The sequence below is a fragment of the Polistes dominula genome, unplaced genomic scaffold (assembly GCF_049000335.1).
Source record: "Polistes dominula isolate Pdom_NZ unplaced genomic scaffold, Pdom_raw_medaka contig_21, whole genome shotgun sequence".
Taxonomy (NCBI): domain Eukaryota; kingdom Metazoa; phylum Arthropoda; class Insecta; order Hymenoptera; family Vespidae; genus Polistes; species Polistes dominula.
The window spans coordinates 5,447,489-5,461,947 of NW_028301061.1; the positions used below are offsets into that span (position 1 = coordinate 5,447,489).

General features: G+C 45.0%; 2 pseudogenes; both read right to left on the reverse strand.

Annotated features, from left to right (window-relative positions):
- Positions 1–2,056: 2,056 nt before the first annotated feature.
- LOC149031455 (U2 spliceosomal RNA) lies at positions 2,057–2,236 on the reverse strand (annotated as a pseudogene).
- Positions 2,237–8,644: 6,408 nt separating this feature from the next.
- On the reverse strand, positions 8,645–8,825 carry LOC149031456 (U2 spliceosomal RNA; annotated as a pseudogene).
- Between the last annotated feature and the right edge of the window lie 5,634 nt (positions 8,826–14,459).

Below are 14,459 nucleotides of genomic sequence, written 5' to 3' on the forward strand. Positions count from 1 at the left end.
CATATACCCCGTCGCCAATGTAACCACACACCGCACATTTATGTATTATTTTATAATTAATTTCTTTATGATAATTTTTTAAATGTTTAATATAATCTTCGTGCCTCCTCCCCCCCGCAAAGATCCCATCTCGACGACCATCGCGGTGCATCCTGCCTATTTTTTCGGCAGGACAGAGCTCGCACCGAAGCTCTGTGACGGTAGGGTTTAATATAATTATCTCCCTAACGTCCTCCGCACCGACCTGGGCCGCCGTGAGCGATGTCATATTAATAAAATAATAAATAATAAATAATAAATAATAAATAAAATAAATAAGAAAATAAAAATAAATAATAGAATAAAATAAATAAAATAAATAAGTTAATAAATTAAAATAAATAAATAAGTAAATAAATAAATAAAATAAAATAGGTATAAATAAATAAGTTAAAAGTAAAATAAGTTAATATAATAAATAAGTAAAAATTAAAATAGTTAAAATAAATAAATAAATTGTCAATAAATAAATAAAATAAATAAAATAAAATTAAAAGTCAATAAATAAAATAACTAATTAAGTCATTAAATAAAATAAAAAGAAAAGGTAAAATAAATTAAAATAAATAAAGTTAATAAGTTAAAATAGAATAAAAAAAAGTTAATAAATAAAATAAATTAAAATAAATAAAACGTCAATAAATAAAATAAAATAAAATAAAATAAATAAATAAATAAAAAAGTCAATAAATAAAATAAAATAAAATAAATAAAACGTAATAAAATAAAATAAAATAAATTAAATAAATAAATAAAAAAGTCAATAAATAAAATAAAATAAATTAATAAAATGTATTAGTGGCCACCGGTGGCCACAGTCGATAATTTAAAATATGTTTTATCGGTCGACGATAAAACAGGTCTCGCTCACGGCGTCGCGTAGGATAACCGGCATCCACCGGCAGACGAACAATTACCCAGTCGGTACAGAGCCCGCCTTCCTTGCCTTTTTTTTAATCGTGTCCAAGTGACACGTGTGGCGCAGCGTATTTTAAATAAATAAAACGAATAATAAATAAATAAATAAATAAAACGCACGCGTTCACACGTTACGAAGATTCGAAAGAGGATGGGGAAGGAAAGGGGAAGGAAACAACGTTGACAGATAAATCTGTGAACGTTGGGGATTTAACGTTTGAAAGGAAAACAAAGGATAGGAGAAAGTTGGGTAAATAAGGTCAAGGGTATTTTCGAATCTTCGTAACGAACGTATATCAATCTAATTTAACGGGTGATTTAGAATATCTTACGATCGTATTTAATTATATAAATTAAATTAAATTTAATTAAAATATAATAGAATTAAATAAAGAAATAAATAAATAAGTTAAATAAATTGATTTAAACCCCCTAGCTTGACCGAGTAAGATATTTTAATCACCCGGTGGATATTTGTTTTAAACCAATTTTAATTAATTTAATTAAAATGGTTTAAAACAAATATACACAATAACTAATAAATAAATAAATAAATAAATAGAATAAAATAAATAGAATAAAGGAGTTTTGACGTATTTGCGAGTGTTAAACGAACAATTAACAAGAAATAAAACACTTAATTAATTAACGTTACACTAACAAATTAATAAACGTTAATTAATTAATAAATAGAATAAATAAATAAATTAATAAATAAATAAATTAAACAATTAAATAAATAAATAAATAGATGAACACTCGCAATACGTCAAATAATTAGATTGATATACGTTGATATTGCCGTAATTACGGAAATTTGAATTTTACAGAAATAAATATATATACAAAGGATAAATTTCCCGTAATTACGGCAACGGACAACACGACACGTTGAAATAAAATTAACATACGTTATAAAATAAATAAAAATAAATAATCCAAAAGAACTTTTACAAGACACTATAACACGCGAAAAACTTAACTATACGCCGCGAAACTCGAAAAAACTAAATTAACGAAATTTTCTCCGGACACTTGGACACTTTTTCGACTAAGACCAAAGTGTAGGACCTGTTTAAGTATTTTATTTTTTAAATAGGATTATTGGGCTGAATCCAGCGGTACTGCAATACTGGCTCAACCCGCGGCGGACCCGAAGCAAGCTCCGGAATTCCGCCCAGTTACAAAAATATAGCTAATATTCTGGCAATTCTATGAATTGCGTATCAGATATTAAGCTGATAAGAACAGATTTATTGTTAAAAATTTTACAAAAACTTCCCCGGTTAAGGGGTGAAAAATACAAAATTATCCCCAAAGGGTGGTACATATAATAAATATTTATCAGCTTTTGACATACAAATTAATTATATAAATGAAAAAAAAATGATATAAATATAAATATACATATAAATATAATACATACATTGAGAACAAATATAATAATAAATAAATAGACATAGTATATAAAGAATAAATAAATAAATAAATAAATACAAATAACATTGGTCGCAACTCGGTCTATATATAAGGCAAGGTATCGCCGCTAGTATTGTCGGTTACCGGACACATGTTCTACATAAATGTCCCTGGACCACCTAATCGTATCGCTGACCATCAACCGCCTCATCATTGCGCTATAAAATTTACTTATTTTGAGGCGGTTGATGGTCTCCTTATTCCGGTGGTCCCAGGCGCCTAATGCCCCTACTACGAAGGGGAGGACCACAGTTTCATACCCGCGAGCACGCAGGTCATTAGCTAGGGGGGTGTATTTATTGATTTTTTGCTCGCGGGCTATGTCCATGGCCTCCCTTCTATTCTCGAACGGCACGCATACGTCAATAATTACAATTTTCTTTTCTATCTTCGTTTCTTAATAACAATATCGGGCCGCAATAACCTATTAGGGGGGCTCGCGTCTTCAACAGCCTGGTTCACGCGGACGACCCCACGCGCGCGGTTTGCCTTGAAGAGGCGTTCGACAATGGCGTCGTGCCTAAATTGTCGTGCGGCAGAGTGGGGGCCACAGTGGTTCAAGACATGCGGAATGGTTTCCACATCCCCGCATAGCCGGCAACGCTTGTCACCGTCCCCCCAGCGTCTCGCCCCATTAAGGGGGAGAACACCAAGGCGGGCTCGGTGGACGAAGCGCCAATCGGCGAAGCGGGTGTTTCTACCACTCCGCATGAAATGATTTGCTATCCTGGACCGTGAGGTGACCTCATACACCTTGCCCTGGTCGGGTTTGGCGAGCAAACGCTCACGGTACCAGGATATCACTGCAGCCCTCAACCTACCCACGACCTTCTCTCTACTCGCGGGTGTGATTCTAACTGGGTGGCCCCTGCCACCCCGACACACCAGGGAGAGTTCCTGGCTCTCCCCACACCATTCCCACCGGATTTCAAATGTATTGGCTCCTCTTCTGGTGGCATTCCGAGTCCTCGACCACAATGAGGAAGTGTCCGCCGAAGGTCCTGAGAGGTCTCCCTCGACGCTCCCGGACAGGTATTGGGCAAGGTCATCACCGCGAGGATCGCGCTTTAAACGGAAGGCCACTGTCTCCCTCAGTGAGCCCCACGCCAACATCCTGACGCCGCGATCCTTAGATGTTAATAATTTAAATGAATGGCATATTGTCAGGATGTCGGCGAGGTCCCCGAGCGGGAGGAGCCCTCCTCCACCTTCCCTGGGGGGCAGGAACACTACCTCCGCGCTCGCGCGCTGAGGGAGATGTAGCCACCCCTTTGCCATCCGCTTGATGACCTTGTCCACGACTTTCAGCGGACCCTTCTCCACGTGTGATCCCCCCAGACAGAAGTCGAGGCGCGGCAGTACAAAAGTAGCTACCGCGTCGAGCTTCTGCCAAGGGGCAAGGAGGCTGGAATCCACCGCTCTGATGTCCCTGATGACCTGGGAGAGAAGCTCCACAGGCGTCTGTGCGCAGTTGAATCCGGTCGGTGTGCCGAGGTGGGAGTAAGCCTCCCCCTCCTCCAGGGGCCTCATCCAATCTCCGCCGATCTTAAAGCGCGTGCCCTGGACTCTATTTCTTCGCCTTCCCTCACCAATATGGAGGGAGGCACACTTGCTCGCGTTAAACTTGAGGCCCCTGGAACGCGCTGATTCATCAACTGACGCCAAAAGCGTCTCTCATGCCGGCCGGGATTTTAGCTATGAGGGCAACGTCGTCCGCGTACCCCAGACTGTTGAAGATTTGATCGTGGATCCGGTAGCCGACGTTGATGCCCGCGAGTGGCCGTAACAAAAACTCCATAGCTAAGATTAAATACAATTGGGCTCAGGGGACAGCCCTGACGTACCCCTGAGCGGATAGGGATGGGATCGGTTAAGCCATCCGCCGTCCTGAACCTAGTGGTGACCCCCTCATAGTAGGATTTTATTATGTTTAGGAAAAGAGGAGGCAGATGATGTTGCCGGAGGGCCTCAAAGATGGTCGTGTGGGGGACCGAACCAAAAGCATTGGCCAGGTCCAACCACACGACCACTACCTCTTTCCCTTTCTTCCTACTATCTGTTAAAATTTCTTGGAGCACAAAGTTGTGCTCCACACAACCCTCGTAGGGGAGGAAGCCCTTCTGAGACGCACTGAGCTTCCCCCCTCCTGAGCCCAGACGGTTAGGCGATGGGCAACTAGCGCCGCGAATAGCTTTGGGGTTGTATCCCCCATCGCTATCGGGCGCCAGCTGTCCAAGGAGTCCAGATTATCTTTCTTGGGGAGGAGAATGGAAATGGAAGCCTTCCAGGAGTCAGGGACAGCACCCAGCCTCAAACAGGCGTTAAAAATTGATGTTAGGATGTGGCATCCTGGGTCCGCTCGTCCTAGGTCGGAGTAGAGGACCCCATCAGGTCCAGGGGATGAGTTCTTCATCCTCCTGAGCCTGGCAGAGACCTCCATCCTTCCCAGGGGAGCGGTCAGGGCCACATCCAGATTTAGGATCTGTGGGCTGCTGCACGAGTACGTCGGGGTCGCCGCCCCCAGCTTCTCTAATTCGGTGGACCTCCACGAAGTGGTCTCGGATCCGCTCACGGTCAATGGAACATGCCGTGGGCGGGCCCGAAACCACCTCCCTTATGGCCCGCCGCCGATTGGTTCGGTAGAGTTGCTGGAGACGGGTCGCCCGACGCACTCTCTCCTGACTCCCTTCCGGCGGGATAGGTGTAGGATGGACTCGGTTGGGACGTCTCCTCCCCCTCGTCTGGGTATCAGGCCCCCCCTGTTCCCCTCCCCTTCGCTGCGCACGAGAGCTGAAAAACTCCGCCACCCTTTGGGCGGCGTTTTCCAACTCCTGGACGGTTCCCGCCGCCTCAATCAGACGGATCAGCACCCCCTGATCGCTGTTGGGCGAGGAGGGATTGGCGCGACGACGCCCAACCCCCCCACGCCCTCCAGCAGAACCAGGAGGAGACTGACCGCCCGACGGACGACGAGGCCGCCCCGCGCCCACAAAGGGGAGGGCCCCCTCCCCCCATTATCTAAACTACTCCCTCCGGCATCATCTGTGGGAAGGGAGAGGAAAGGATTCTGTGTGAGGGGTACGGGCTGATGTGTAGGGCTATGGGGGGAATCACCCCCAGGGTCAGGACGGTTTCCGGCGGGTCTCTCGGGATTAGACTCGGACCCGGGGGACGTCGGCTCTCCTCTTCTTCTTCCTCTTCTTCCCCCTCCACTTCTTCTTCCACTCCCCACCAGCCTCCATTCCTCTTCTTGTTCCCCCTCCCTTGATGGGGGCGGAGTCCGCTCCTGAGGGTCTGCTCCCCTTCCTTGTACCACCGCCCTCCTGGGTTCAGGGTTTGTCTGCGGGGGCGGGGTTTGCGGCCGCTCAGGTGGTGTTTGCGGCCGCAGGGGTGGTGTTGGCAGGTGCTCCGGTGGTGTTGGCAGCTGCTGGGGTGGTGTTGGTGGCCGCCCGGGTGGTGTTGGCGGCTGTACAGGGGGACTTCTTCCCTGTGGTGGAGTTGCCCTGGTCGATGGAAGGGAGCCCGTGCAGGTTGTGGTGGTGGTCGTTGCCGTAGTGAGGGTCGCCGGAGCGCAGCTCGTGGCCACCTCCTGCTCCGGCGACTGCGGTGGTGAATAGACCATCCTTCGACGGGCTCCCGTTTGACGTAGGGAGAGAAGCCCCCTGAAGACCCTCCTTGCTGCTGTGGGAGGCGGACTCCGTGGCGTGGGGAGGGGCGGGCCGACGGATCTTTCCCCCTCCTCCAGGAGGGGCTCCAACTGGGTTGGTCGTGTTGGGGGGTGACGGGCGGGTGACGGGGTCCTCCTGGATGGTGTGCGGGGGCCCCTTGACTGAGACCTTGTCACCCGCCTCCGTGGTTCCTCTTCTGGAAGGGGTTCGGGGGCTGGTGGTTCTGGTGGAGAGGGTGTTGCGGGTGGTGGGGTCCTCCTTCTGGGTGGTGTTGGGGGGACCGTGGGCTCGGGGTTTCTCGCCCGCCTCCGCGCGACGTTGGCGAATGAATCCCCAGAGTCCGAGTCTGGAGAGGGTATACGCGGTGGTGGTGAGGGTGTTCTGTGGGGGAACACGCGCATTTCGAGGGGGGGGGCGGAGGCATGTGCATCTTTTTGTGGTGCATGGTTACCTGACGACGGGCATATACCCCGTCGCCAATGTAACCACACACCGCACATTTATGTATTATTTTATAATTGATTTCTTTATGATAATTTTTTAAATGTTTAATATAATCTTCGTGCCTCCTCCCCCCCGCAAAGATCCCATCTCGACGACCATCGCGGTGCATCCTGCCTATTTTTTCGGCAGGACAGAGCTCGCACCGAAGCTCTGTGACGGTAGGGTTTAATATGACTATCTCCCTAACGTCCTCCGCACCGACCTGGGCCGCCGTGAGCGATGTCATATTTATAAAATTAATAAATAATAAATAATAAATAAAATAAATAAGAAAATAAATAAAAATAAATAATAAATAAAATAAATAAGATAATAGATTAAAATAAATAAATAAATAAGTTAATAAATAAAATAAATTAAGTTAGTCAATAAATAAAATGAAAAAAGGTAAAATAAGTTAAAATAAATAAAGTTAATAAATTAAAATAGATAAAATAAATTAAAATAAATAAAGTCATAAATAAAATAAATAAAATAGAATAAATAAATAAATAAAAAAGTCAAATAAAATAAAATAAACTAATTAAGTCATTAAATAAAATAAAATAAAAGGTAAAATAAATTAAAATAAATAAAGTTAATAAATAAAATAGACTAAAATAAATAAGTTAAATAAAATAAAATAAATTAAAATAAATAAAAACGTCAATAAATAAAATAAAATAAAATAAATTAAATAAATAAATAAAAAAGTTAATAAATAAAATAAAATAAAATAAATAAAACGTCAATAAATAAAATAAATAAAATAAATTAAATAAATAAGTAAAAAAGTCAATAAATAAAATAAAATAAATTAATGAAATATATTAGTGGCCACCGGTGGCCACAGTCGATAATTTAAAATATGTTTTATCGTCGACGATAAAACAAGTCTCGCTCACGGCGTCGCGTAGGATAGCCGGCATCCACCGGCAGACGAACAATTACCCAGTCGGTACAGAGCCCGCCTTCCTTGCCTTTTTTTTTAATCGTGTCCAAGTGACACGTGTGACGCAGCGTATTTTAAATAAATTAAAACGAATAATAAATAAATAAATAAATAAAACGCACGCGTTCACACGTTACGAAGATTCGAAAGAGGATGGGGAAGGAAAGGGGAAGGAAACAACGTTGACAGATAAATCTGTGAACGTTGGGGATTTAACGTTTGAAAGGAAAACAAAGGATAGGAGAAAGTTGGGTAAATAAGGTCAAGGGTATTTTCGAATCTTCGTAACGAACGTATATCAATCTAATTTAACGGGTGATTTAGAATATCTTACGATCGTATTAATTATATAAATTAAATTAAATTTAATTAAGATATAATAGAATTAAATAAAGAAATAAATAAATAAGTTAAATAAATTGATTTAAACCCCCTAGCTTGCCGAGTAAGATATTTTAATCACCCGGTGGATATTTGTTTTAAACCGATTTTAATTAATTTAATTAAAACAGTTTAAAACAAATATACACAATAACTAATAAATAAATAAATAAATAAATAGAATAAAATAAATAGAATAAACGAGTTTTGACGTATTTGCGAGTGTTAGACGAACAATTAAAAAAAGAAATAAAACACTTAATTAATTAACGTTACACTAACAATTTAAGTAAACGTTAATTAATAAATAAATAGAATAAATAAATAAATTAATAAATAAATAAATTAAACAATTAAATAAATAAATAAATATATGAACACTCGCAATACGTCAAATAATTAGATTGATATACGTTGGTATTGCCGTAATTACGGAAATTTGAATTTTACAGAAATAAATATATATACAAAGGATAAATTTCCCGTAATTACGGCAACGGACAACACGACACGTTGAAATAAAATTTAACATACGTTATAAAATAAATAAAAATAAATAATCCAAAAGAACTTTAACACAGAACACTATAACACGCGAAAAACTTAACTATACGCCGCGAAACTCGAAAAAACTAAATTAACGAAATTTTCTCCGGACACTTGGACACTTTTTCGACTAAGACCAAAGTGTAGGACCTGTTTAAGTATTTTATTTTTTAAATAGGATTATTGGGCTGAATCCAGCGGTACTGCAATACTGGCTCAACCCGCGGCGGACCCGAAGCAAGCTCCGGAATTCCGCCCAGTTACAAAAATATAGCTAATATTCTGGCAATTCTATGAATTGCGTATCAGATATTAAGCTGATAAGAACAGATTTATTTATAAAATTTTACAAAAACTTCCCCGGTTAAGGGGTGAAAAATACAAAATTATCCCCAAAGGGTGGTACATATAATAAATATTTATCAGCTTTTGACGTACAAATTAAGTATATAAAAATGAAAAAAATGATATAAAATATAAATATACATATAGATATAATACATGCATAGTAACATAAATATAATAATAAATAAATAGACATAGTATATAAAGATAAATAAATAAATAAATAAATACAAATAACATTGGTCGCAACTCGGTCTATATATAAGGCAAGGTACCGCCGCTAGTATTGTCGGTTACCGGACACATGTTCTACGTAAATGTCCCTGGACCACCTAATCGTATCGCTGACCATCAACCGCCTCATCATTGCGCTATAAAATTTACTGATTTTGAGGCGGTTGATGGTCTCCTTGTTCCGGTGGTCCCAGGCGCCTAATGCCCCTACTACGAAGGGGAGGACCACTGTTTCATACCCGCGAGCACGCAGGTCATTAGCTAGGGGGGTGTATTTATTGATTTTTTGCTCGCGGGCTATGTCCAGGGCCTCCCTTCTATTCTCGAACGGCACACATACGTCAATAATTACAATTTTCTTTTCGTCTTCGTTTCTTATAACAATATCGGGCCGCAATAACCTATTGGGGGGGCTCGCGTCTTCAACAGCCTGGTTCACGCGGACGACCCCACGCGCGCGGTTTGCCTTGAAGAGGCGTTCGACAATGGCGTCGTGTCTAAATTGTCGTGCGGCAGAGTGGGGGCCACAGTGGTTCAAGACATGCGGAATGGTTTCCACATCCCCGCATAGCCGGCAACGCTTGTCACCGTCCCCCCAGCGTCTCGCCCCATTAAGGGGGAGAACACCAAGGCGGGCTCGGTGGACGAAGCGCCAATCGGCGAAGCGGGTGTTTCTACCACTCCGCATGAAATGATTTGCTATCCTGGACCGTGAGGTGACCTCATACACCTTGCCCTGGTCGGGTTTGGCGAGCAAACGCTCACGGTACCAGGATATCACTGCAGCCCTCAACCTACCCACGACCTTCTCTCTACTCGCGGGAGTGATTCTAACTGGGTGGCCCCTGCCACCCCGACACACCAGGGAGAGTTCCTGGCTCTCCCCACACCATTCCCACCGGATTTCAAATGTATTGGCTCCTCTTCTGGTGGCATTCCGAGTCCTCGACCACAATGAGGAAGTGTCCGCCGAAGGTCCTGAGAGGTCTCCCTCGACGCTCCCGGACAGGTATTGGGCAAGGTCATCACCGCGAGGATCGCGCTTTAAACGGAAGGCCACTGTCTCCCTCAGTGAGCCCCACGCCAACATCCTGACGCCGCGATCCTTAGATGTTAATAATTTAAATGAATGGCATATTGTCAGGATGTCGGCGAGGTCCCCGAGCGGGAGGAGCCCTCCTCCACCTTCCCTGGGGGGCAGGAACACTACCTCCGCGCTCGCACGCTGAGGGAGATGTAGCCACCCCTTTGCCATCCGCTTGATGACCTTGTCCACGACTTTCAGCGGACCCTTCTCCACGTGTGATCCCCCCAGACAGAAGTCGAGGCGCGGCAGTACAAAAGTAGCTACCGCGTCGAGCTTCTGCCAAGGGGCAAGGAGGCTGGAATCCACCGCTCTGATGTCCCTGATGACCTGGGAGAGAAGCTCCACAGGCGTCTGTGCGCAGTTGAATCCGGTCGGTGTGCCGAGGTGGGAGTAAGCCTCCCCCTCCTCCAGGGGCCTCATCCAATCTCCGCAGATTTTAAAACGCGTGCCCTGAACTCTATTTCTTCGCCTTCCCTCACCAATATGGAGGGAGGCACACTTTCTCGCGTTAAAATTGAAGCCCCTGGAGCGCGCAGAGTTTTCAATAGACGCTAACAGCGTCTCCATGCCGACCCGGGAGTTTAGCTATTAGGGCGACGTCGTCCGCGTACCCCAGACTGTTGAAGATTTGATCATGGATCCGGTAGCCGACGTTGATGCCCGCGAGTGGTCGCAACAAAAACTCCATAGCATAAGATTAAATACAATTGGGCTCAGGGGACAGCCCTGACGTACCCCTGAGCGGATAGGGATGGGATCGGTTAAGCCATCCGCCGTCCTGAACCTAGTGGTGACCCCCTCATAGTAGGATTTTATTATGTTTAGGAAAAGAGGAGGCAGATGATGTTGCCGGAGGGCCTCAAAGATGGTCGTGTGGGGGACCGAACCAAAAGCATTGGCCAGGTCCAACCACACGACCACTACCTCTTTCCCCTTCTTCCTACTATCTGTTAAAATTTCTTGGAGCACAAAGTTGTGCTCCACACAACCCTCGTAGGGGAGGAAGCCCTTCTGAGACGCACTGAGCTTCCCCCCTCCTGAGCCCAGACGGTTAGGCGATGGGCAACTAGCGCCGCGAATAGCTTTGGGGTTGTATCCCCCATCGCTATCGGGCGCCAGCTGTCCAAGGAGTCCAGATTATCTTTCTTGGGGAGGAGAATGGAAATGGAAGCCTTCCAGGAGTCAGGGACAGCACCCAGCCTCAAACAGGCGTTAAAAATTGATGTTAGGATGTGGCATCCTGGGTCCGCTCGTCCTAGGTCGGAGTAGAGGACCCCATCAGGTCCAGGGGATGAGTTCTTCATCCTCCTGAGCCTGGCAGAGACCTCCATCCTTCCCAGGGGAGCGGTCAGGGCCACATCCAGATTTAGGATCTGTGGGCTGCTGCACGAGTACGTCGGGGTCGCCGCCCCCAGCTTCTCTAATTCGGTGGACCTCCACGAAGTGGTCTCGGATCCGCTCACGGTCAATGGAACATGCCGTGGGCGGGCCCGAAACCACCTCCCTTATGGCCCGCCGCCGATTGGTTCGGTAGAGTTGCTGGAGACGGGTCGCCCGACGCACTCTCTCCTGACTCCCTTCCGGCGGGATAGGTGTAGGATGGACTCGGTTGGGACGTCTCCTCCCCCTCGTCTGGGTATCAGGCCCCCCCTGTTCCCCTCCCCTTCGCTGCGCACGAGAGCTGAAAAACTCCGCCACCCTTTGGGCGGCGTTTTCCAACTCCTGGACGGTTCCCGCCGCCTCAATCAGACGGATCAGCACCCCCTGATCGCTGTTGGGCGAGGAGGGATTGGCGCGACGACGCCCAACCCCCCCACGCCCTCCAGCAGAACCAGGAGGAGACTGACCGCCCGACGGACGACGAGGCCGCCCCGCGCCCACAAAGGGGAGGGCCCCCTCCCCCCCATTATCTAAACTACTCCCTCCGGCATCATCTGTGGGAAGGGAGAGGAAAGGATTCTGTGTGAGGGGTACGGGCTGATGTGTAGGGCTATGGGGGGAATCACCCCCAGGGTCAGGACGGTTTCCGGCGGGTCTCTCGGGATTAGACTCGGACCCGGGGGACGTCGGCTCTCCTCTTCTTCTTCCTCTTCTTCCCCCTCCACTTCTTCTTCCACTCCCCACCAGCCTCCATTCCTCTTCTTGTTCCCCCTCCCTTGATGGGGGCGGAGTCCGCTCCTGAGGGTCTGCTCCCCTTCCTTGTACCACCGCCCTCCTGGGTTCAGGGTTTGTCTGCGGGGGCGGGGTTTGCGGCCGCTCAGGTGGTGTTTGCGGCCGAGGGGGGGTGTTGGCAGGTGCTCCGGTGGTGTTGGCAGCTGCTGGGGTGGTGTTGGTGGCCGCCCGGGTGGTGTTGGCGGCTGTACAGGGGGACTTCTTCCCTGTGGTGGCGTTGCCCTGGTCGATGGAAGGGAGCCCGTGCAGGTTGTGGTGGTGGTCGTTGCCGTAGTGAGGGTCGCCGGAGCGCAGCTCGTGGCCACCTCCTGCTCCGGCGACTGCGGTGGTGAGTAGACCATCCTTCGACGGGCTCCCGTTTGACGTAGGGAGAGAAGCCCCCTGAAGACCCTCCTTGCTGCTGTGGGAGGCGGACTCCGTGGCGTGGGGAGGGGCGGGCCGACGGATCTTTCCCCCTCCTCCAGGAGGGGCTCCAACTGGGTTGGTCGTGTTGGGGGGTGACGGGCGGGTGACGGGGTCCTCCTGGATGGTGTGCGGGGGCCCCTTGACTGAGACCTTGTCACCCGCCTCCGTGGTTCCTCTTCTGGAAGGGGTTCGGGGGCTGGTGGTTCTGGTGGAGAGGGTGTTGCGGGTGGTGGGGTCCTCCTTCTGGGTGGTGTTGGGGGGACCGTGGGCTCGGGGTTTCTCGCCCGCCTCCGCGCGACGTTGGCGAATGAATCCCCGGAGTCCGAGTCTGGAGAGGGTATACGCGGTGGTGGTGAGGGTGTTCGTGGGGGGAACACGCGCATTTCGAGGGGGGGCGGAGGCATGTGCATCTTTTTGTGGTGCATGGTTACCTGACGACGGGCATATACCCCGTCGCCAATGTAACCACACACCGCACATTTATGTATTATTTTATAATTAATTTCTTTATGATAATTTTTTAAATGTTTAATATAATCTTCGTGCCTCCTCCCCCCCGCAAAGATCCCATCTCGACGACCATCGCGGTGCATCCTGCCTATTTTTTCGGCAGGACAGAGCTCGCACCGAAGCTCTGTGACGGTAGGGTTTAATATGACTATCTCCCTAACGTCCTCCGCACCGACCTGGGCCGCCGTGAGCGATGTCATATTTATAAAATAATAAATAATAAATAATAAATAATAAATAAAATAAATAAGAAAATAAATAAAAATAAATAAAATAAAATAAAATAAATAAAATAAATAAGTTAATAAATTAAAATAAATTAAGTATAGTCAATAAATAAAAAGAAAAAAGGGTTAATAAATAAGTTAAAATAAATAAATAAAATGTCAATAAATAAATAGAATAAAAATAAATAAAATTAAAAAGTCAATAAATAAAATAACTAATTAAGTCATTAAATAAAATAAAAAAAAAGGTAAAATAAATTAAAATAAATAAAGTTAATAAGTTAAAATAGATAAAAAAAGTTAATAAATAAAATAAATTAAAATAAATAAACGTCAATAAATAAAATAAAATAAAATAAAATAAATAAATAAATAAAAAGTCAATAAATAAAATAAAATAAATAAATAAATAGAAAAAGTCAATAAATAAAATAAAATAAAATAAATAAAACGTCAATAAAATAAAATAAAATAAATTAAATAAATAAATAAAAAAGTCAATAAATAAAATAAAATAAATTAATAAAATGTATTAGTGGCCACCGGTGGCCACAGTCGATAATTTAAAATATGTTTTATCGTCGACGATAAAACAAGTCTTGCTCACGGCGTCGCGTAGGATAGCCGGCATCCACCGGCAGACGAACAATTACCCAGTCGGTACAGAGCCCGCCTTCCTTGCCTTTTTTTAATCGTGTCCAAGTGACACGTGTGACGCAGCGTATTTTAAATAAATAAAACGAATAAAATAAATAAATAAATAAATAAAACGCACGCGTTCACACGTTACGAAGATTCGAAAGAGGATGGGGAAGGAAAGGGGAAGGAAACAACGTTGACAGATAAATCTGTGAACGTTGGGGATTTAACGTTTGAAAGGAAAACAAAGGATAGGAGAAAGTTGGGTAAATAAGGTCAAGGGTATTTTCGAATCTTCGTAACGAACGTATATCAATCTAATTTAACGGGTGATTTAGAATATCTTACGATCGTATTAATTATATAAATTAAAT